We start from the raw sequence: 22,072 nt of genomic DNA on the forward strand, positions 1-22,072 counted from the left end.
GTTGAGCATGTTTCGGTATCAATCATGGTCTGTTGGTCTAGGGGTATGATCCTCGCTTAGGGTGCGAGTAGTCCCGGGTTCAAATCCCGGACGGACCCGAGTTTTTGCAGAAGTAAATTAGTGACTATTTTAATGCAACTAACTACAGGGTAGGCATATGAGTTGAGCTTGTTTATTACAAACATGGTCCGTTGGTCTAGGGGTATGATACTCGCTTTGGGTGCGAGTGGTCCCGGGTTTAAATCCCGGACGGACCCGAGTTATTGCAGAAGTAATTAAGTGACTATTTAAATGCAACTAACAACAAGTTAGGCCTATGAGTTGAGCATGTTTCAGTATCAATCATGGTCCGTTGGTCTAGGGTCATGATACTCGCTCAAGTTTCGAGTGGTCCCGGGTTCAAATCCCGGATGAACCCGAGTTTTTGCAGAAGTAATTAAGAGACTATTTAAATGCAACTAACAACAAGGTAGGCCTATGAGTTGAGCATGTTTAGTTTCACACATGGTCCATTGGTCTAGGGGTATGATGCTCGCTTAGGGCGCGAGTGATCCCGGTTTAAAATCCCGGACGAACCCGAGTTTTTGCAGAAGTAATTTAGTGGCTATTTAAATGCAACTAACAACAAGTTAGGCCTATGAGTTGAGCATGTTTCAGTATTAATCATGGTCCGTTGGTCTAGGGGTATGATACTCGCTTAGGGTGCGAGTAGTCCCGGGTTCAAATCCCTGACGGATCCGAGTTTTTGCAGAAGTAATTTTGTGACTATTTAAATGCAACTAGTTAAATTGTAGGCCTTCGAGTTGAGCATGTTTTAGTTACACGCATGGTCCGTTGGTCTAGGAGCATGATACTCGCTCAGGTTGCGAGTGGTCCCGGGTTCAAATTCCGGGTGAACCCGATTTTTTGCAGAAGTAGTTAAGAGACTATTTAAATGCAACTAACAACAAGGTAGGCCTATGAGTTGAGCATATTTAGTTACACACATGGTCTGTTGGTCTAGGGGTATGATACTCGCTTTGGGTGCGAGTGGTCCCGGGTTCAAATCCCGGACGGATCCGAGTTTTTGCAAAATTAAATTAGTGACTATTTTAATGCAACTAAGTGCAGGGTTGGCCTATGGGTTGAGCATATTTAGTTACAGACATGGTCCGTTGGTCTAGGGGTATGATACTCGCTTAGGGTGCGAGTGGTCTCGGGTTCAAATCCCGGACGAACCCGAGTTTTTGCAGAAGTAATTTAGTGACTATTTAAACGCAACTAACTACAGGGTAGACCTATGAGTTGAGCATGTTTAGTTACACACATGGTTCGTTGGTCTAGGGGCATGATACTCGCTCAGGTTGCGAGTGGTCCCGGGTTCAAATCCCGGATGAACCCGATTTTTTTGCAGAAGTAGTTAAGAGACTGTTTAAATGCAACTAACAACAAGGTAGGCCTATGAGTTGAGCATATTTAGTTACACACATGATCCGTTGGTCTAGGGGTATGATACTCGCTTAGGGTGCGAGTGGTCCGGGTTTCAAATCCCGGACGGACCCGAGTATATGCAGAAGTAATTAAGTGATTATTTAAATGCAACTAACTACAGAGTAGGTCTATGAGTTGAGCATGTTTAGTTACACACATGGTTCGTTGGTCTAGGGGTATGATACTCGCTTTGGGTGCGAGTGGTCCCGGGTTCTAATCCCGGATGAACCCGATTTTTTGCAGAAGTAGTTAAGAGACTGTTTAAATGCAACTAACAACAAGGTAGGCCTATGAGTTGAGCATATTTAGTTACACACATGATCCGTTAGTCTAGGGGTATGATACTCGCTTAGGGTGCGAGTGGTCTCGGGTTCAAATCCCGGCCGAACCCGTGTTTTTGCAGAAGTAATTTAGTGACTATTTAAACGCAACTAACTACAGGGTAGACCTATGAGTTGAGCATGTTTAGTTACACACATGGTCCGTTGGTCTAGGGGTATGATACTCGCTTGGGGTGCGAGTGGTCCGGGGTTCAAATCCCGGACGGACCCGAGTTTTTGCAAAATTAAATTGTTGGTCTAGGGGTATGATACTCGCTAAGGGTGCGAGTGGTCTCGGGTTCAAATCCCGGACGAACCCGAGTTTTTGCAGAAGTAATTAAGTGACTATTTAAATGCAACTAACAACAAGGTAGGCCTAGAAGTTTAGCATGTTTAGTTACACACATGGTCCGTTGGTCTAGGGGTATGATGCTCGCTTAGGGTGCGAATGGTTCCGGGTTCAAATCGCGGACGAAACCGAGTTTTTGCAGAAGGAATTTAGTGACTATTTAAATGCAACTAACAACAAGTTAGGCCTATGAGTTGAGCATGTTTCGGTATCAATCATGGTCTGTTGGTCTAGGGGTATGATACTCTCTTTGGGCTCGAGTGGTCCCGGGTTTAAATCCCGGACGGACCCGAGTTATTGCAGAAGTAATTAAGTGACTATTTAAATGCAACTAACAACAAGTTAGGCCTATGAGTTGAGCATGTTTCAGTATCAATCATGGTCCGTTGGTCTAGGGTCATGATACTCGCTCAAGTTTCGAGTGGTCCCGGGTTCAAATCCCGGATGAACCCGAGTTTTTGCAGAAGTAATTAAGAGACTATTTAAATGCAACAAGGTAGGCCTATGAGTTGAGCATGTTTAGTTACACACATGGTCCGTTGGTCTAGGGGTATGATGCTCGCTTAGGGCGCGAGTGATCCCGGGTTAAAATCCCGGACGAACCCGAGTTTTTGCAGAAGTAATTTAGTGGCTATTTAAATGCAACTAACAACAAGTTAGGCCTATGAGTTGAGCATGTTTCAGTATTAATCATGGTCCGTTGGTCTAGGGGTATGATACTCGCTTAGGGTGCGAGTAGTCCCGGGTTAAAATCCCTGACGGACCCGAGTTTTTGCAGAAGTAATTTTGTGACTATTTAAATTCAACTAGTTAAATTGTAGGCCTTCGAGTTGAGCATGTTTTAGTTACACGCATGGTCCGTTGGTCTAGGAGCATGATACTTGCTCAGGTTGCGAGTGGTCCCGGGTTCAAATCCCGGGTGAACCCGATTTTTTGCAGAAGTAGTTAAGAGAATATTTAAATGCAACTAACAACAAGGTAGGCCTATGAGTTGAGCATATTTAGTTACACACATGGTCTGTTGGTCTAGGGGTATGATACTCGCTTTGGGTGCGAGTGGTCCCGGGTTCAAATCCCGGACGGATCCGAGTTTTTGCAAAATTAAATTAGTGACTATTTTAATGCAACTAAGTGCAGGGTTGGCCTATGGGTTGAGCATATTTAGTTACAGACATGGTCCGTTGGTCTAGGGGTATGATACTCGCTTAGGGTGCGAGTGGTCTCGGGTTCAAATCCCGGACGAACCCGAGTTTTTGCAGAAGTAATTTAGTGACTATTTAAACGCAACTAACTACAGGGTAGACCTATGAGTTGAGCATGTTTAGTTACACGCATGGTTCGTTGGTCTAGGGGCATGATACTCGCTCAGGTTGCGAGTGGTCCCGGGTTCAAATCCCGGATGAACCCGATTTTTTGCAGAAGTAGTTAAGAGACTGTTTAAATGCAACTAACAACAAGGTAGGCCTATGAGTTGAGCATATTTAGTTACACACATGGTTCGTTGGTCTAGGGGTATGATACTCGCTTTGGGTGCGAGTGGTCCCGGGTTCTAATCCTGGATGAACCCGATTTTTTGCTGAAGTAGTTAAGAGACTGTTTAAATGCAACTAACAACAAGGTAGGCCTATGAGTTGAGCATATTTAGTTACACACATGATCCGTTGGTCTAGGGGTATGATACTCGCTTAGGGTGCGAGTGGTCCGGGGTTCAAATCCCGGACGGACCCGAGTATATGCAGAAGTAATTAAGTGATTATTTAAATGCAACTAACTACAGAGTAGGTCTATGAGTTGAGCATGTTTAGTTACACACATGGTTCGTTGGTCTAGGGGTATGATACTCGCTTTGTGTGCGAGTGGTCCCGGGTTCTAATCCCGGATGAACCCGATTTTTTGCAGAAGTAGTTAAGAGACTATTTAAATGCAACTAACAACAAGGTAGGCCTATGAGTTGAGCATATTTAGTTACACACATGGTCTGTTGGTCTAGGGGTATGATACTCGCTTTGGGTGCGAGTGGTCCCGGGTTCAAATCCCGGACGGATCCGAGTTTTTGCAAAATTAAATTAGTGACTATTTTAATGCAACTAAGTGCAGGGTTGGCCTATGGGTTGAGCATATTTAGTTACAGACATGGTCCGTTGGTCTAGGGGTATGATACTCGCTTAGGGTGCGAGTGGTCTCGGGGTCAAATCCCGGACGAACCCGAGTTTTTGCAGAAGTAATTTAGTGACTATTTAAACGCAACTAACTACAGGGTAGACCTATGAGTTGAGCATGTTTAGTTACACACATGGTTCGTTGGTCTAGGGGCATGATACTCGCTCAGGTTGCGAGTGGTCCCGGGTTCAAATCCCGGATGAACCCGATTTTTTTGCAGAAGTAGTTAAGAGACTGTTTAAATGCAACTAACAACAAGGTAGGCCTATGAGTTGAGCATATTTAGTTACACACATGATCCGTTGGTCTAAGGGTATGATACTCGCTTGGGGTGCGAGTGGTCCGGGGTTCAAATCCCGGACGGACCCGAGTTTTTGCAAAATTAAATTGTTGGTCTAGGGGTATGATACTCGCTTAGGGTGCGAGTGGTCTCGGGTTCGAATCCCGGACGAACCCGAGTTTTTGCAGAAGTAATTAAGTGACTATTTAAATGCAACTAACAACAAGGTAGGCCTAGAAATTGAGCATGTTTAGTTACACACATGGTCCGTTGGTCTAGGGGTATGATGCTCGCTTAGGGTGCGAGTGGTTCCGGGTTCAAATCCCGGACGAACCCGAGTTTTTGCAGAAGGAATTTAGTGACTATTTAAATGCAACTAACAACAAGTTAGGCCTATGAGTTGAGCATGTTTCGGTATCAATCATGGTCTGTTGGTCTAGGGGTATGATCCTCGCTTAGGGTGCGAGTAGTCCCGGGTTCAAATCCCGGACGGACCCAAGTTTTTGCAGAAGTAAATTAGTGACTATTTTAATGCAACTAACTACAGGGTAGGCATATGAGTTGAGCTTGTTTATTACAAACATGGTCCGTTGGTCTAGGGGTATGATACTCGCTTTGGGTGCGAGTGGTCCCGGGTTTAAATCCCGGACGGACCCGAGTTATTGCAGAAGTAATTAAGTGACTATTTAAATGCAACTAACAACAAGTTAGGCCTATGAGTTGAGCATGTTTCAGTATCAATCATGGTCCGTTGGTCTAGGGTCATGATACTCGCTCAAGTTTCGAGTGGTCCCGGGTTCAAATCCCCATTGAACCCGAGTTTTTGCAGAAGTAGAGACTATTTAAATGCAACTAACAGCAAGGTAGGCCTATGAGTTGAGCATGTTTAGTTACACACATGGTCCGTTGGTCTAGGGGTATGATGCTCGCTTAGGGCGCGAGTGATCCCGGGTTAAAATCCCGGACGAACCCGAGTTTTTGCAGAAGTAATTTAGTGGCTATTTAAATGCAACTTTCAACAAGTTAGGCCTAAGAGTTGAGCATGTTTCAGTATTAATCATGGTCCGTTGGTCTAGGGGTATGATACTCGCTTAGGGTGCGAGTAGTCCCGGGTTCAAATCCCTGACGGACCCGAGTTTTTGCAGAAGTAATTTTGTGACTATTTAAATGCAACTAGTTAAATTGTAGGCCTTCGAGTTGAGCATGTTTTAGTTACACGCATGGTCCGTTGGTCTAGGGGCATGATACTCGCTCAGGTTGCGAGTGGTCTCGGGTTCAAATCCCGGACGGACCCAAGTTTTTGCAAAATTAAATTAGTGACTATTTTAATGCAACTAACTGCAGGGTTGGCCTATGGGTTGAGCATATTTAGTTACAGACATGGTCCGTTGGTCTAGGGGTATGATACTCGCTTAGGGTGCGAGTGGTCTCGGGTTCAAATCCCGGACGAACCCGAGTTTTTGCAGAAGTAATTTAGTGACTATTTAAACGCAACTAAGTACAGGGTAGACCTATGAGTTGAGCATATTTAGTTACACACATGATCCGTTGGTCTAGGGGTATGATACTCGCTTAGGGTGCGAGTGGTCTCGGGTTCAAATCCCGGCCGAACCCGTGTTTTTGCAGAAGTAATTTAGTGACTATTTAAACGCAACTAACTACAGGGTAGACCTATGAGTTGAGCATGTTTAGTTACACACATGGTCCGTTGGTCTAGGGGTATGATACTCGCTTGGGGTGCGAGTGGTCCGGGGTTCAAATCCCCAACGGACCCGAGTTTTTGCAAAATTAAATTGTTGGTCTAGGGGTATGATACTCGCTTAGGGTGCGAGTGGTCTCGGGTTCAAATCCCGGACGAACCCGAGTTTTTGCAGAAGTAATTAAGTGACTATTTAAATGCAACTAACAACAAGGTAGGCCTAGAAATTTAGCATGTTTAGTTACACACATGGTCCGTTGGTCTAGGGGTATGATGCTCGCTTAGGGTGCGAGTGGTTCCGGGTTCAAATCCCGGACGAACCCGAGTTTTTGCAGAAGGAATTTAGTGACTATTTAAATGCAACTAACAACAAGTTAGGCCTATGAGTTGAGCATGTTTCGGTATCAATCATGGTCTGTTGGTCTAGGGGTATGATCCTCGCTAAGGGTGCGAGTAGTCCCGGGTTCAAATCCCGGACGGACCCAAGTTTTTGCAGAAGTAAATTAGTGACTATTTTAATGCAACTAACTACAGGGTAGGCATATGAGTTGAGCTTGTTTATTACAAACATGGTCCGTTGGTCTAGGGGTATGATACTCGCTTTGGGTGCGAGTGGTCCCGGGTTTAAATCCCGGACGGACCCGAGTTATTGCAGAAGTAATTAAGTGACTATTTAAATGCAACTAACAACAAGTTAGGCCTATGAGTTGAGCATGTTTCAGTATTAATCATGGTCCGTTGGTCTAGGGGTATGATACTCGCTTAGGGTGCGAGTAGTCCCGGGTTCAAATCCCTGACGGACCCGAGTTTTTGCAGAAGTAATTTTGTGACTATTTAAATGCAACTAGTTAAATTGTAGGCCTTCGAGTTGAGCATGTTTTAGTTACACGCATGGTCCGTTGGTCTAGGGGCATGATACTCGCTCAGGTTGCGAGTGGTCCCGGGTTCAAATCCCGGGTGAACCCGATTTTTTGCAGAAGTAATTTAGTGACTATTTAAACGCAACTAAGTACAGGGTAGACCTATGAGTTGAGCATGTTTAGTTACACACATGGTTCGTTGGTCTAGGGGCATGATACTCGCTCAGGTTGCGAGTGGTCCTGGGTTGAAATCCCGGATGAACCCGATTTTTTGCAGAAGTAGTTAAGAGAATATTTAAATGCAACTAACAACAAGGTAGGCCTATGAGTTGAGCATATTTAGTTACAAACATGGTCCGTTTGTCCTAGGGGTATGATACTCGCTTTGGGAGCGAGTGGTCCCGGGTTCAAATCCCGGACGGACCCGAGTTTTTGCAAAATTAAATTAGTGAGTATTTTAATGCAACTAACTGCAGGGTTGGCCTATGGTTGAGCATGATTAGTAACACACATGGTACGTTGGTCTAGGGGTATGATACTCGCTTTGGGTGCGAGTGGTCCCGGGTTCAAATCCCGGACGGACTCGAGTTTTTGCAAAATTAAATTAGTGACTATTTTAATGCAACTAACTGCAGGGTTGGCCTATGGGTTGAGCATGTTTAGTTACACACATGGTGCGTTGGTCTAGGGGTATGATACTCGCTTAGGGTGTGAGTGGTGTCGGGTTCAAATCCCGGACGAACCCGTGTTTTTGCAGAAGTAATTTAGTGACTATTTCAACGCAATTAACTACAGGGTAGACCTATGAGTTGAGCATGTTTAGTTACACACATGGACCGTTGGTCTAGGGGTATGATACTCGCTTTGGGTGCGAGTGGTCCGGGGTTCAAATCCCGGACGGACGCGAGTTTTTGCAAAATTAAATTAGTGACTATTTTAATCCAACAAACTGCAGGGTTGGCCTATGGGTTCAGCATGTTTAGTTACAAACATGGTACGTTGGTCTAGGGGTATGATACTCGCTTTGGGTGCGAGTGGTCCCGGGTTCTAATCCCGGACGGACCCGAGTACATGCAGAAGTAATTAAGTGAATATTTAAATGCAACTAACAACAAGGTGGGCCTATGAGTTGAGCATATTTAGTTACACACATGGTTCGTTGGACTAGGGGTATGATACTCGCTTTGGGTGCGAGTGGTCCCGAGTTCAAATCCCGGACGAACCCGAGTATATGCAGAAGTAATCAAGTGACTATTTTAATGCAACTAACTGCATTGTTGGCCTATGAATTGAGCATGTTTAGTTACACACATGGTGCGCTGGTCTAGGGGTATGATACTCGCTTTGGGTGCGAGTGGTCCCGGGTTCTAATCCCGGACGGACCCGTGTATATGCAGAAGTAATTATGTGACTATTTAAATGCAACTAACAACAAGGTAGGCCTATGAGTTGAGCATGTTTAGTTACACACATGGTCCTTTGGTCTAGGGGTATGATACTCGCTTTGGGTGCGAGTGGTCCCGGGTTCAAATCCCGGACGGACCCGAGTTTTTGCAGAAGTTATTTAGTGACTATTTAATTGCAACTAACAACAAGGTAGGCCTATGAGTTGAGCATGTTTAGTTACAACCATTGTCCGGTAGTTTAGGGGTATGATACTTGCTTAGGGTGCGAGTGGTCCCGGGTTGAAATTCCGGACGAACTTGAGTTTTTGCAGAAGTAATTTTGTGACTATTTAAATGCAACTAGTTAAATTGTAGGCCTTCGAGTTGAGCATGTTTTAGTTACACACATGGTCCGTTGGTCTAGGGGTATGATACTCGGTTTTGGTACGAGTGGTCACGGGTTCAAATCCCGGACGAACCCAAGTTTTTGCAGAAGTAATTTAGTGACTATTTAAATGCAACTAACAACAAGGTAGGCCTATGAGTTGAGCATGTTTTAGTATCATTCATGGTCCGTTGGTCTAGGGGTATGATACTCGCTTAGGGTGCGAGTGGTCCCGGGTTCAAATCCCGGACGGACCCGAGTTTTTGCAGAAGTAATTTAGTGACTATTTAATTGCAACTAACAACAAGGTAGGCCTATGAGTTGAGCATTCTTAGTTACAACCATTGTCCGGTAGTTTAGGGGTATGATACTTGCTTAGGGTGCGAGTGGTCCCGGGTTGAAATTCCGGACGAACTTGAGTTTTTGCAGAAGTAATTTTGTGACTATTTAAATGCAACTAGTTAAATTGTAGGCCTTCGAGTTGAGCATGTTTTAGTTACACACATGGTCCGTTGGTCTAGGGGTATGATACTCGGTTTTGGTACGAGTGGTCACGGGTTCAAATCCCGGACGAACCCGAGTTATTGCAGAAGTAATTTAGTGACTATTTAAATGCAACTAACAACAAGGTAGGCCTATGAGTTGAGCATGTTTTAGTATTATTCATGGTCCGTTGGTCTAGGGGTATGATACTCGCTTAGGGTGCGAATGGTCCCGGTTTCAAATCCCGGACGAACCCGAGTTTTTGCAGAAGTAATTTAGTGACTATTTAAACGCAACTAACTACAGGGTAGGTCTATGAGTTGAGCATGTTTAGTTACACACATGGTTCGTTGGTCTAGGGTTATGATACTCGCTTAGGGTGCGAGTGGTACCGGGTTCAAATCCCGGACGGACCCGAGTTTTTGAAGAAGTAATTTTGTGGCTATTTAAATGCAACTAACAACAAGGTAGGCCTATGAGTTGAGTATGTTTCTGTATCATTCATGGTCCTTTGGTCTAGGGGTATGACACTCGCTTCGGGTGTGAGTGGTCCCGGGTTCAAATCCCGGACGGACCCGAGGTTGTTCAGAAGTAATTTTGTGACTATTTAAATGAAACTAGTTAAATTGTAGGCCTTCGAGTTGAGCATGTTTTAGTTACACACATGGTCCGTTGGTCTAGGGGTATGATACTCGATCAGGTTGCGAGTGGTCCCGGGTTCAAATCCCGGATGAACCCGAGTTTTTCCAGAAGTAATTAAGAGACTATTTAAATGCAACTAACAACAAGGTAGACATATGATTTGAGCATGATTGTTACACACATGGTCCGTTGGTCAAGGGGTATGATACTCGGTTTTGGTACGAGTGGTCACGGGTTCAAATCCCGGACGAACCCAATTTTTTTGCAGAAGTTATTTAGTGACTATTTAAATGCAACTAACAACAAGGTAGGCCTATGAGTTGAGCATGTTTCAGTATCATTCATGGTCCGTTGGTTTAGGGGTATGATACACGCTTCGGGTGTGAGTGGCCCCGGGTTTAAATCCCGGACGGAGCGAGTTTATGCAGAAGCAATTAAATGACGATTTAAATGCAACTAACTACAGGGTAGGCCTATGAGTTGAGCATATTTAGTTACACACATGGTTCGTTGGTCTAGGGCTATGATACTCGCTTAGGGTGCGAGTGGTACCGGGTTCAAATCCCGGACGGACCCGAGTTTTTGCAGAAGTAATTTAGTGGCTATTTAAATACAACTAACAACAAGGTAGGCCTATGAGTTGAGCATGTTTCAGTATAATTCATGGTCCGTTGGTCTAGGGGTATGATACTCGCTTCGGGTGTGAGTGGTCACGGGTTCAAATCCCGGACGGACACGAGTTTATGCAGAAACAATTTAGTGACTATTTAAATGCAACTAAATACAAGGTAGGCCAATGAGTTGAGCATATTTAGATACAGACATGGTCCGTTGGTCTAGGGGTGTGATACTCGCTTAGGGTGTGAGTGGTCCCGAGATAAAATCCCGACGGACCCGAGTATATGCAGAAGTAATTTAGTGACTATTTAAATGCAACTAACTACAGGGTAGGTCTATGAGTTGAGCATTTTTAGTTACACACATGGTTCGTTGGTCTAGGGCTATGATACTCACTTAGCGTGCGAGTGGTACCGGGTTCTAATCCCGGACGCACCCGAGTTTTTGCAGAAGTAATTTAGTGGCCATTTAAATGCAACTAACAACAAGGTAGGCCTATGAGTTGAGCATGTTTCAGTATCATTCATGGTCCGTTGGTCTAGGGGTATGATACTCGCTTAGGTTGCGAGTAGTCCCGGGTTCAAATCCCGGACGGACCCGAGTTTTTGCAGAAGTAATTTTGTGACTATTTAAATACAACTAGTTAAATTGTAGGCCTTCCAGTTGAGCATGTTTTAGCTACACACATGGTCCGTTGGTCTAGGGGTATGATACTCGCTCAGGTTGCGAGTGGTCCCGGGTTCAAATCCCGGATGAACCCGAGTTTTTGCAGAAGTAATTAAGAGAATATTTAAATGCAACTAACAACAAGGTAGGCCTATGAGTTGAGCATGTTTAGTTACACACATGGTCCGTTGGTCTAGGGGTATGATACTCGCTTTGCGTGTGAGTGGTCCCGAGATAAAATCCCGACGGACCCGAGTTTTTGCCGAAGTAATTTAGTGACTATTTAAAAGATACTAACTACAGGGTAGGCCTATGAGTTGAGCATGTTTAGTTACACACATGGTCAGTTGGTCTAGGGGTATGATACTCGCTTTGGGTGCGAGTGGTCCCGGGTTCAAATCCCGGACGGACCCGAGTATATGCAGAAGTAATTAAGTGACTATTTAAATGCAACTAACTACAAGGTAGGCCTATGAGTTGAGCATGTTTCAGTACCATTCATGGTCCGTTGGTCTAGGGGTATGATACACGCTTCGGGTGTGAGTGGCCCCGGGTTCAAATCCCGGACGGACCCGAGTTTTTGCAGAAGTAATTTTGTGACTATTTAAATACAACTAGTTAAATTGTAGGCCTTCGAGTTGAGCATGTTTTAGTTACACACATGGTCCGTTGGTCTAGGGGTATGATACTCGCTCAGGTTGCGAGTGGTCCCGGGTTCAAATCCCGGATGAACCCGAGTTTTTGCAGAAGTAATTTAGTGACTATTTAAATACAACTAACAACAAGGTAGGCCTATGAGTTGAGCATGTTTAGTTACACACATGGTCCGTTAGTCTAGGGGTATGGTCCCGAGTTCAAATCCCGGACGGACCCGAGTATATGCAGAAGTAACTAAGTGACTATTTAAATGCAACTAACTACAGGGTAGGTCTATGAGTTGAGCATGTTTAGTTACACACATGGTTCGTTGGTCTAGGGCTATGATACTCGCTTAGGGTGCGAGTGGTACCGGGTTCAAATCCCGGACGGATCCGAGTTTTTGCAGAAGTAATTTAGTGGCTATTTAAATGCAACTAACTACAGGGTAGGCCTATGAGTTGAGCATGTTTCAGTATCATTCATGGTCCGTTGGTCTAGGGGTATGATACTCGCTTCGGGTGTGAGTGGTCCCGGTTTCAAATCCCGGACGGACCCGAGTTTATGGAGAAGCAATTTAGTGACTATTTAAATGCAACTAACTACAAGGTAGGCCAGTGAGTTGAGCATATTTAGTTACAGATATGGTCCGTTGGTCTAGGGGTATGATACTCGCTTAGGGTGTGAGTGGTCCCGAGATAAAATCCCGACGGACCTGAGTATATGCAGAAGTAATTTAGTGACTATTTAAATGCAACTAACAACAAGGTAGGCCTATGAGTTGAGCATGTTTAGTTACACACATGGTCCGTTAGTCTACGGGTATGGTCCCGAGTTCAAATCCCGGACGGACCCGAGTTTTTGCAGAAGTAATTAAGTGACTATTTAAATGCAACTAACTACAAGGTAGGCCTATGAGTTGAGCATGTTTCAGTATCATTCATGGTCCGTTGGTCTAGGGGTATGATACACGCTTCGGGTGTGAGTGGCCCCGGGTTCAAATACCGGACGGACCCGAGTTTTTGCAGAAGTAATTTTGTGACTATTTAAATACAACTAGTTAAATTGTAGGCCTTCGAGTTGAGCATGTTTTAGTTACACACATGGTCCGTTGGTCTAGGGGTATGATACTCGCTCAGGTTGCGAGTGGTCCCAGGTTCAAATCCCGGATGAACCCGAGTTTTTGCAGAAGTAATTTAGTGGCTATTTAAATACAACTAACAACAAGGTAGGCCTATGAGTTGAGCATGTTTAGTTACACACATGGTCCGTTGGTCTAGGGGTATGATACTCGCTTAGGGTGTGAGTGGTCCCGAGATAAAATCCCGACGGACCCGAGTTTTTGCCGAAGTAATTTAGTGACTATTTAAAAGCAACTAACTACAGGGTAGGCCTATGAGTTGAGAATGAGTTCCCACTCCCTTTATCAGCCTTTTAACAGATAGTTTTCTTAATTTTAAAACGTGTGAATAATTGTTTGATAATTTTGCTTTAGACTGTGCCAATCTGTAAATTAACCTAAAAAAAATCCTTAAAATTAAGTGTTGGGCACAAAAAATTAAGGATAGAGATAGATGACCAATAGACCATTAGTTCCCACTCCCCTTTTTCAGCCTTTTAACAGATAGTTTTCTTAGTTTTAAAACGTGTGAATAATTGTTTGATAATTTTGCTTTAGACTGTGCCAATTTTTAATTATATATAACAATTTTACTGCAGGGTGGGAATCAACAAAGAATAGTTCCTTAAAATTATTATAAATTTTTTTGTTATTATTTTCTAAAACAAATTATAATTTTTTGTAACAATTTTTCTTTTTTTTTTTCAATGTTTTATATATTTATTTATAATTATTTATTATTTATATATTTTTTTTTTCAATAAAAGAACTATTGGAAATAATGGAATTATTTATTTAAGTCACGAGGAGTATGGTTCTCAAGCCACAGGGGCCATTTACAAAATTCCGCTCCAAGATGCATCTTTGAGGCATATGGGAAAGAAGTGCAACATATAGAGGACAAAAATAAATAAATAATACATTATTATGTACCTATAATAAATAAATGTGTTCATACAATAATTAGCTGGAACTGAGTTTGGTTAAACCGTATGCCATACTTTCCTTTTTATTTATGCCATTATTCAATATCTTATTACATCATAGTTTTATTTACGTGATAATATATATTTGTATGCAATTATTTCCTGTATATAAATTTCGAAAATGCGGAATGAATTCTATTTAAGGTGTTTTCTATCGCAGGATGATAAGCCAGGAAGGTACTATGACAGAGCGCCTTATTGGGTGTTTCACATAATATATTTGATGTAATGTTCACTTCCTTAATTTGCATCTACTGGACATTAAGTTTGGCTGTATGAAATTCTACCAATAAAGTCAAACGATCGAAACCCTAATATTACCTTTTATAAAATGTTCCGAACATACTCTACTCATATATCTTCCACTGTGTATAAGATCAAGCCTTTTAATAACATTTACCCAGGCCAAGGATTATTTATTTATTTTAAATAAAAAATAGACAATTGAAATAATTCTTGCCCAGGCTGATCTTCTCTTTGAAGAAAGGGCCTTCGTTCTTAAACATTAGCTTTTCGATTACCTTTGCAATTGGAACTGAATAAAACGAAAGTTTCTTTTGCGACTTACGACCGCAATGGTTTGAACACTTTTCATCAATGCAGTAAACTATTTTTGATTGTAATTAACACTAGAACTTCATTAAATTAAACTAAATACCCGCACGAACACGAGCTAAACAGTACCCAGGCTATTTGGCCGTAGACATTTTACGTCAACAATCACAACACTTACGGCACAAACATGGCGATGCACAGCACAGACCCACTGTCGCTCATGCTTAATATATATTCATGCTGTTTCGTCTATACTTGTGGCTACGTCATTTATGACGTAGGTTTCGAATGATGAATAGCGAACAAAGAGAGTATAGGGTTGCAAGAGGAGCAGGTTGCGTCGTTGAGCGCGTGATACAGTTGGCTATGGCTAAATAGGCCTTGCGACCTCAAAATATTAATTTTTGATCTACATGTGAATTAAAATGAACTGGATATGAAGTTCGTCCGATCACGTTCTGCTAATCTGCTTCTTCAGACAAAGACATTCACTTTACTCGTGAAAGGTTATAGGTAAGCCTAAATACATTTTCAAGAGTTCAAGTTTTTCTTTTTTCAGTTGAGGAATTTGCTAAGCAGCGTTTCAGTTGGCGTGGGTTTGTTATATTTATTTATTTTTTAAGTATAAAAATAAGAATTTTTTATTATTTTAAGTATTAAATAGGCTAAAGGGAGTTTGAAGTAGGTTAAGATAAAGTTTGCAGTTGATATGCATCATACTTTGCCGCCAGGGGGACAGCAAAGCAAACCCTGCCCACCCTCATTGAACTTTGTTAATATTTTGAAAAAACCAGTCGTGTGAGGTATCAAACGAAAACTCACCGTTTTTAGAATGACATTTACACATCAGAATACAAAAGGTTTAAATAAAATTATAACGTTTGGGAGAGAATAAGAAAAAAATTTTAATTTGAGAATATATATTTTAATGGTTCAATTTTTTATAAGACTTGATATATATGCAATGATATGAAATATTATTTTTATACAGGGTGTTTCTGATAAGTCTGCCATAAATCAAGGGGCGTGTTCTTTGGGTCAAACTGAGTGGAAAGTGTCAAAGAACATGGGGTGTACAAGAATTTGCAACGAAGATATGGCCCCCCAAACATTGGCCCCTAAAACAAGAAAATATTCGAAAATGTAGACTAAAACAAATTCAGCCTTATCAACTTGTTTAGAAATAATGAGACAATTTCAATAGTTTCCCTCTAACATCGTTATTGAACTTTCACCTGGCAGAAGTGTATTAAATGAGTAGAAGTATGCCTACTCTAGTAAAGTAAATTCAAAGTATCATGGTACCTTTCGGTTGGTATTACTTTTATTCTTAACAAGTTAACATGGACGTTACAGGTATTGTTCAAAATGTCCACCAACGGCGTTAAGACAAACATGAACCCGTCTTTCGAAAGATTCTTGGACATGTTGGAAGATTCCTGGCATGTTCCTGATTGTTTGACAACCTTCAATAATTCGTCTTCGCAAGTCTTCCTCATCACGGACTTCATTCTTGTACACGATGTCTTTGAGATGACCCCAAAGATAGAAATCGCACGGATTTAAATCCGGAGATCTGGCTGGCCACGCAACTGGTCCTCCACGCCCAATCCACCTCAAATTAAACGTAGCATTAAGATGTTCTCTAACTGCACGGCTGAAATGTGGGGGTGCCCCGTCGTGCATAAACCACATGTCACGAAGTAATGCTAACGGTATGTCCTCGAGTAGTTCAGGTAAAGTGTCTCTTAAGAACGTGAGATATGCTTCACCATTTAGTCTGGGTGGAAGAAAATGCGGACCTAGTAAATGATTACCGACAATGCCGCACCATACGTTTAAAGAAAATTGCTGTTGGTGACTTCTAACACTAGTTGCGTGTGGGTTTAATTGGCGCCATTCGTGGTGGTTGTGATAGTTCAGAATTCCATCCCGGGAAAAATGTGCCTCGTCGGTTACTAAAAGGACCCGTGGAAATTGATTGTCCTCTACTCTGGCCAAAAACCACTCGCAAAAGTCGATGCGTCTTGGATAATCTGCCGGGTTAAGAGCTTGCACCTTTTGAATATGATACGGGTGAAACTGATGTCCGCGGAGAATTCGCCAGACCAAAACGTGATTAACATGTAATTGTCGTCCAACTTGTCTGGTACTTGTCGAGGGGTCCTCATCGAACATGGCAAGGACGTCTTCCTCGATTTCCTCCATGTCTTCTGGAATGTCTCGCTCTCGAACGTTGTTGGGTTGTACTTGTCCGATGTCCCTCAAGCGCCTGTCAACAGCCTCGAACGTACGACGATTTGGTATGCGTCGTTGCGGAAATTGTTCCTGGTATCGCCGCTGTGCTTCCACTGAATTGCCCTGCGCCAGTCCATACATGAGATGCATGTCTGCATATTCTGCATTGGTATACGCCATACTGTACTACCACACGTTCGTTCGAAGTGATACTGTGACGTTATCAACAACATCGCGTTACTTTATAGCAAACCACCGTTTAGTTTTTACGTTTGCGTCATGACTGTCAGCATTGTTTTTTATTCACAAACGTAAACAATAAACGGTGGTTTGCTAAAAAGTCTTTGGGGTCATCTCAAAGATTTTTTTTGACATCGTGTACAAGAATGAAGTCCGTGAATAAAAATCAATGCTGACAGTCATGACGCAAACGTAAAAACTAAACGGTGGTTTGCTATAAAGTAACGCGATGTTGTTGATAACGTCACAGTATCACTTCGAACGAACGTGTGGTAGTACAGTATGGCGTATACCAATGCAGAATATGCAGACATGCATCTCATGTATGGACTGGCGCAGGGCAATTCAGTGGAAGCACAGCGGCGATACCAGGAACAATTTCCGCAACGACGCATACCAAATCGTCGTACGTTCGAGGCTGTTGACAGGCGTTGAGGGACATCGGACAAGTACAACCCAACAACGTTCGAGAGCGAGACATTCCAGAAGACATGGAGGAAATCGAGGAAGACGTCCTTGCCATGTTCGATGAGGACCCCTCGACAAGTACCAGACAAGTTGGACGACAATTACATGTTAATCACGTTTTGGTCTGGCGAATTCTCCGCGGACATCAGTTTCACCCGTATCATATTCAAAAGGTGCAAGCTCTTAACCCGGCAGATTATCCAAGACGCATCGACTTTTGCGAGTGGTTTTTGGCCAGAGTAGAGGACAATCAATTTCCACGGGTCCTTTTAGTAACCGACGAGGCACATTTTTCCCGGGATGGAATTCTGAACTATCACAACCACCACGAATGGCGCCAATTAAACCCACACGCAACTAGTGTTAGAAGTCACCAACAGCAATTTTCTTTAAACGTATGGTGCGGCATTGTCGGTAATCATTTACTAGGTCCGCATTTTCTTCCACCCAGACTAAATGGTGAAGCATATCTCACGTTCTTAAGAGACACTTTACCTGAACTACTCGAGGACATACCGTTAGCATTACTTCGTGACATGTGGTTTATGCACGACGGGGCACCCCCACATTTCAGCCGTGCAGTTAGAGAACATCTTAATGCTACGTTTAATTTGAGGTGGATTGGGCGTGGAGGACCAGTTGCGTGGCCAACCAGATCTCCGGATTTAAATCCGTGCGATTTCTATCTTTGGGGTCATCTCAAAGACATCGTGTACAAGAATGAAGTCCGTGATGAGGAAGACTTGCGAAGACGAATTATTGAAGGTTGTCAAACAATCAGGAACATGCCAGGAATCTTCCAACATGTCCAAGAATCTTTCGAAAGACGGGTTCATGTTTGTCTTAACGCCGTTGGTGGACATTTTGAACAATACCTGTAACGTCCATGTTAACTTGTTAAGAATAAAAGTAATACCAACCGAAAGGTACCATGATACTTTGAATTTACTTTACTAGAGTAGGCATACTTCTACTCATTTAATACACTTCTGCCAGGTGAAAGTTCAATAACGATGTTAGAGGGAAACTATTGAAATTGTCTCATATTTCTAAACAAGTTGATAAGGCTGAATTTGTTTTAGTCTACATTTTCGAATATTTTCTTGTTTTAGGGGCCAATGTTTGGGGGGCCATATCTTCGTTGCAAATTCTTGTACACCCCATGTTCTTTGACACTTTCCACTCAGTTTGACCCAAAGAACACGCCCCTTGATTTATGGCAGACTTATCAGAAACACCCTGTATATCCGAATCACTGTCTTCAGTGCCACTTGAAACACTAACATTCTCATTTTCGACAAATGCATTTTCACAATTTACATCATCCGCTCCACATAAACACATTTCCGTGCAACGCATACGCGGTATTTGGGAGGCACATTTGCAAGGAGGCTAAACCCATATTTATATATTGTTTAATCATCGAGAATGTGGGGCTTTTCGCGGCTAGTTCCGAGGAAAAACGTTCCATTCTCTCCGATAATCCAAAAATGTCTAATCGGGAAGTGAATTTACTGTTCAAGGTAGAAATTTCTTGCGCGTCTCTTCGGACCAACGCGTTAAAAAGTCCTGTCTCAAGGTTATGAAGTTCTGCTTTTTCTTCTGGGTATTTTTCAAAAAAAAACGTTCGCAAAATAAAGAAAATAATGCTTGAACCGTGGTCAAATGCGCTTCTACAGATCTTCGGAGAGGCTTGCCTTCCAAAATACGACTAACCGTTTGAGAGCAGTAAAAACCAGCTTCCACCCACATCTCTGGAATACCTGTAAGTTCAGCAAATTTGCCAATTGCTCGCAGTTCATTCATTTCTATGTGTAATGCTCCTGGTAGTAAAACCCAGTTCTTCTCCGATAGCGCCATTTCAAGTTGCTTGATAGGGCGGTAGAGTCCTAAATCCATGGTAACGATTGTTTTTGACCCGGGACATGGTGATATGATTCGGTTAATTTTCTCAAAAACATCCTTAACCGTAACCTGTACTGGTCGTTCAGTGGAGAAGAACCAATTATTGGTAGAACTGCAATACGAGTTCTTTCTTTAGTATTGCAAATGAAGGAGTTGTGCGCTGACCACGTCAAACCACCCTTTGCCAATTCTTCATCAATATTAGTCTCTCTAAAATTTCCAAGTCGGGTCATCATCCATGGTATATCATTGTAGAAAGCTAAATTAATTTCGGTTGAAACATCGCATTCACGGATATACCCAGGAAAAATGGAATTTTTTGGTCTAACTGATTTTGACATTGCGTAAGGGAGAATCTCATAAATAGAACTTGGTATCTGAGAATTTTTAGCCTCCTTCGTAAATGAAAATTGTTCTTCAACGTCGTTATCCTCTATATTCTGATAGAGCACCATTACAGTTCCATGCATGGTGCGCTGACCATCTGGAGTGTCTTCCTGGAAATCCAAGTTGTCAAAAGCAAACGTTATGCTTCTTCCTTTTACGAAATCAGGTGGGATGTAAACACCGCCATGTTCGTTCATTTTTGTCAGAACATTTTTGGCTATGAGAGTTTGTACGTCTTGCAGCCTAGAATAGCTGACGCTCATTCCCACCTCACTTAGAAAGTTAACCAACTTGGCACTGCGGGTCTCTTTGTGGATTGTTAAAGACACTCCCATTTGCAAGGGCATTTCTTTCGTTCTTCTTATTTTTTTTTGAATCGAGGTCAGAAGCTTGCCGTAGAGTTAAAGTCTCGAACATGAGAGATTGGGCTAGTCTAATAGCTCTCTGATCAATCTCGCTGCAACGCCTAGTGTTAGACGAAAGCGTGGCCTTTCCTACCATGCACAACTTGAAAAACAATACTAGTTCTTGCGGTAATACTGTGTTATCTACTTTAAGAGACCCTTTAAAATCGGTGACGTAATTAGCTTTCTTATCACGTTTCCGGCCTTGAAAAGGGCTCTAAATTTGTCTTCGATGTTTTCATCTTCCATCATTTGCAAGGCTGAATCTTTCGTGCTTTTCAGAGATACCCTTTCAGACGATCGCTTTTGTTTCGGTTGCGCAAACTCTACTCCCACAACTCTATCCCTTAAAAATTCTTTCACTTCTCTTCGTGACATCAACTTATCTTTATTCGGATCGAGACCGTTTGAGTTGCAAATATTTAGATAAGTGTTATGTAGATCAGCAACCGTAGCTATGCTTTCCCCTTTGAGACAGTCTTCGACTAGATACAAAAACTCTCTTTCAGAAGCCACAACGGCTGGTTTATCACTTCTGGTGGGCTTTTCCTCTTCCCGTTTTCGACGAAGTACGTTCTTCACACTTTTTGTCCAACAATTAAGATGATACATAATGTCAATAGCATGGGCGTCAGTATCTTTAATACATTCGCTTAGGCGAACGCGCCACGTATCATTACCACTCAAGTCTACGGCTTCTTTCAAAAACTCGCCACTTTGGTCATACGATATCATATTCAAGGGGTATTTTTTGGTTTCAGCTCCGTCACAGAAGAAACAATTAGATTTTACATGCTTTGAACTCTTGCTTCGAGTAAAACTTGAACCACTCGCTGTTTCACTAAGAGTTTCGAATTTATTTTCCAGTGAGCTGTTTTCATGTGCTAACTTTCCATAGTTTTTTTGAACGCGGGTTAGACGAGATTTCAGCGTAAACCCTTTATAGCAAGATAAATGCCAGGTTCATTTACTTTTTCTAAGATTTTCTACCGACACGTCACCTTTCATGAACGTTACGAATATCTCGGACTCATGATCTTTGAGAGCAGAATACTCGGTCATCAACTCGGAGATCTTACGTAATGATTGCTCTTCGGGATCTTTAACTAACTTTTCCCTGGTTCTTTATTTGCAGAATATGCAGGTATTATCCATCTTTAACGTGCTTGCCATATTTTACTTGTTGATAAAACTACTTAATCTTAAAACTTCAGAACCACCATTTTAACTAACGAATTGAATCCAAATGCCTGACTTCCCAAGAAATAACGATAATAAAAGCACATTTACAATACTGCGTACCGAAATTTCAGTTTTAGTCATTTCTAAGGCTCGGCGCAAAATCATAAAAATCTAGTAGAGGGCAGTTAGCTTTGAACCTTGAACTGGTTGTTTTTTATCCCTAATATTTTTCGTTTTTAGAGTTTTACCGCCCCTGCCGGTTTAAAAGTATAATTTTATTGTTATAGGGTAACGAGTTGAAAAACGAAATAAAAGCGAGGGGTTGGTAACTCTCAGATTCCCTGTACACTATTATGGTCATAAAATATGATGTTGAGTCGTTATAAATCAAGTGTGGCGTCATTTCTGCAAAGTTACCTCACGTTTGATACCTCACATGACATATCTCTTCGAAGTATTAATGAAGTTCACTGAGGATGGGTGGGATTAGCTATGTTGCCCCCCTGGCGGCGAATTGTAACACGTATCAAGTTTAGAGCGTTTATTATGATAATTCAGACCCCAATTATCCCATTTAATACTTAAAATAATAAAAATTTCTTTAATTATAAATATATAAAAAAAAATAATAAAA

At 42.2% G+C, this 22,072-nt stretch overlaps 1 long non-coding RNA gene and 21 other non-coding genes across 22 annotated transcripts in view; 21 read left to right on the top strand and 1 right to left on the bottom strand.

The window, feature by feature from the left end:
* The window catches only part of LOC149655007 (uncharacterized), a 573,911-nt gene that overhangs the window by 368,817 nt on the left and 183,022 nt on the right, over positions 1-22,072 (bottom strand). The window lies entirely within an intron of this gene.
* On the top strand, positions 186-257 carry TRNAP-UGG (transfer RNA proline (anticodon UGG)). Its single transcript has one exon. It is a non-coding gene; the product is annotated as a tRNA-Pro (tRNA).
* Positions 989-1,060, top strand: TRNAP-UGG (transfer RNA proline (anticodon UGG)). The gene has a single exon. It is a non-coding gene; the product is annotated as a tRNA-Pro (tRNA).
* Positions 1,149-1,220, top strand: TRNAP-AGG (transfer RNA proline (anticodon AGG)). The gene has a single exon. It is a non-coding gene; the product is annotated as a tRNA-Pro (tRNA).
* On the top strand, positions 1,950-2,021 carry TRNAP-GGG (transfer RNA proline (anticodon GGG)). The gene has a single exon. It is a non-coding gene; the product is annotated as a tRNA-Pro (tRNA).
* On the top strand, positions 2,673-2,744 carry TRNAP-AGG (transfer RNA proline (anticodon AGG)). Its single transcript has one exon. It is a non-coding gene; the product is annotated as a tRNA-Pro (tRNA).
* On the top strand, positions 3,155-3,226 carry TRNAP-UGG (transfer RNA proline (anticodon UGG)). The gene has a single exon. It is a non-coding gene; the product is annotated as a tRNA-Pro (tRNA).
* Positions 3,315-3,386, top strand: TRNAP-AGG (transfer RNA proline (anticodon AGG)). The gene has a single exon. It is a non-coding gene; the product is annotated as a tRNA-Pro (tRNA).
* On the top strand, positions 3,955-4,026 carry TRNAT-UGU (transfer RNA threonine (anticodon UGU)). The gene has a single exon. It is a non-coding gene; the product is annotated as a tRNA-Thr (tRNA).
* TRNAP-UGG (transfer RNA proline (anticodon UGG)) lies at positions 4,115-4,186 on the top strand. Its single transcript has one exon. It is a non-coding gene; the product is annotated as a tRNA-Pro (tRNA).
* TRNAP-AGG (transfer RNA proline (anticodon AGG)) lies at positions 4,844-4,915 on the top strand. Its single transcript has one exon. It is a non-coding gene; the product is annotated as a tRNA-Pro (tRNA).
* Positions 5,164-5,235, top strand: TRNAP-UGG (transfer RNA proline (anticodon UGG)). The gene has a single exon. It is a non-coding gene; the product is annotated as a tRNA-Pro (tRNA).
* On the top strand, positions 5,480-5,551 carry TRNAP-AGG (transfer RNA proline (anticodon AGG)). Its single transcript has one exon. It is a non-coding gene; the product is annotated as a tRNA-Pro (tRNA).
* TRNAP-AGG (transfer RNA proline (anticodon AGG)) lies at positions 5,962-6,033 on the top strand. Its single transcript has one exon. It is a non-coding gene; the product is annotated as a tRNA-Pro (tRNA).
* TRNAP-GGG (transfer RNA proline (anticodon GGG)) lies at positions 6,282-6,353 on the top strand. Its single transcript has one exon. It is a non-coding gene; the product is annotated as a tRNA-Pro (tRNA).
* TRNAP-AGG (transfer RNA proline (anticodon AGG)) lies at positions 6,530-6,601 on the top strand. Its single transcript has one exon. It is a non-coding gene; the product is annotated as a tRNA-Pro (tRNA).
* TRNAP-UGG (transfer RNA proline (anticodon UGG)) lies at positions 6,850-6,921 on the top strand. Its single transcript has one exon. It is a non-coding gene; the product is annotated as a tRNA-Pro (tRNA).
* On the top strand, positions 9,094-9,165 carry TRNAP-AGG (transfer RNA proline (anticodon AGG)). The gene has a single exon. It is a non-coding gene; the product is annotated as a tRNA-Pro (tRNA).
* Positions 9,897-9,968, top strand: TRNAP-CGG (transfer RNA proline (anticodon CGG)). The gene has a single exon. It is a non-coding gene; the product is annotated as a tRNA-Pro (tRNA).
* Positions 11,179-11,250, top strand: TRNAP-AGG (transfer RNA proline (anticodon AGG)). The gene has a single exon. It is a non-coding gene; the product is annotated as a tRNA-Pro (tRNA).
* Positions 11,820-11,891, top strand: TRNAP-CGG (transfer RNA proline (anticodon CGG)). The gene has a single exon. It is a non-coding gene; the product is annotated as a tRNA-Pro (tRNA).
* Positions 12,440-12,511, top strand: TRNAP-CGG (transfer RNA proline (anticodon CGG)). Its single transcript has one exon. It is a non-coding gene; the product is annotated as a tRNA-Pro (tRNA).

The sequence above is a fragment of the Phalangium opilio genome, unplaced genomic scaffold, assembly GCF_054372755.1.
Source record: "Phalangium opilio isolate 3A_F unplaced genomic scaffold, DU_Popi_V2 ptg000078l_1, whole genome shotgun sequence".
Lineage (NCBI taxonomy): Eukaryota > Metazoa > Arthropoda > Arachnida > Opiliones > Phalangiidae > Phalangium > Phalangium opilio.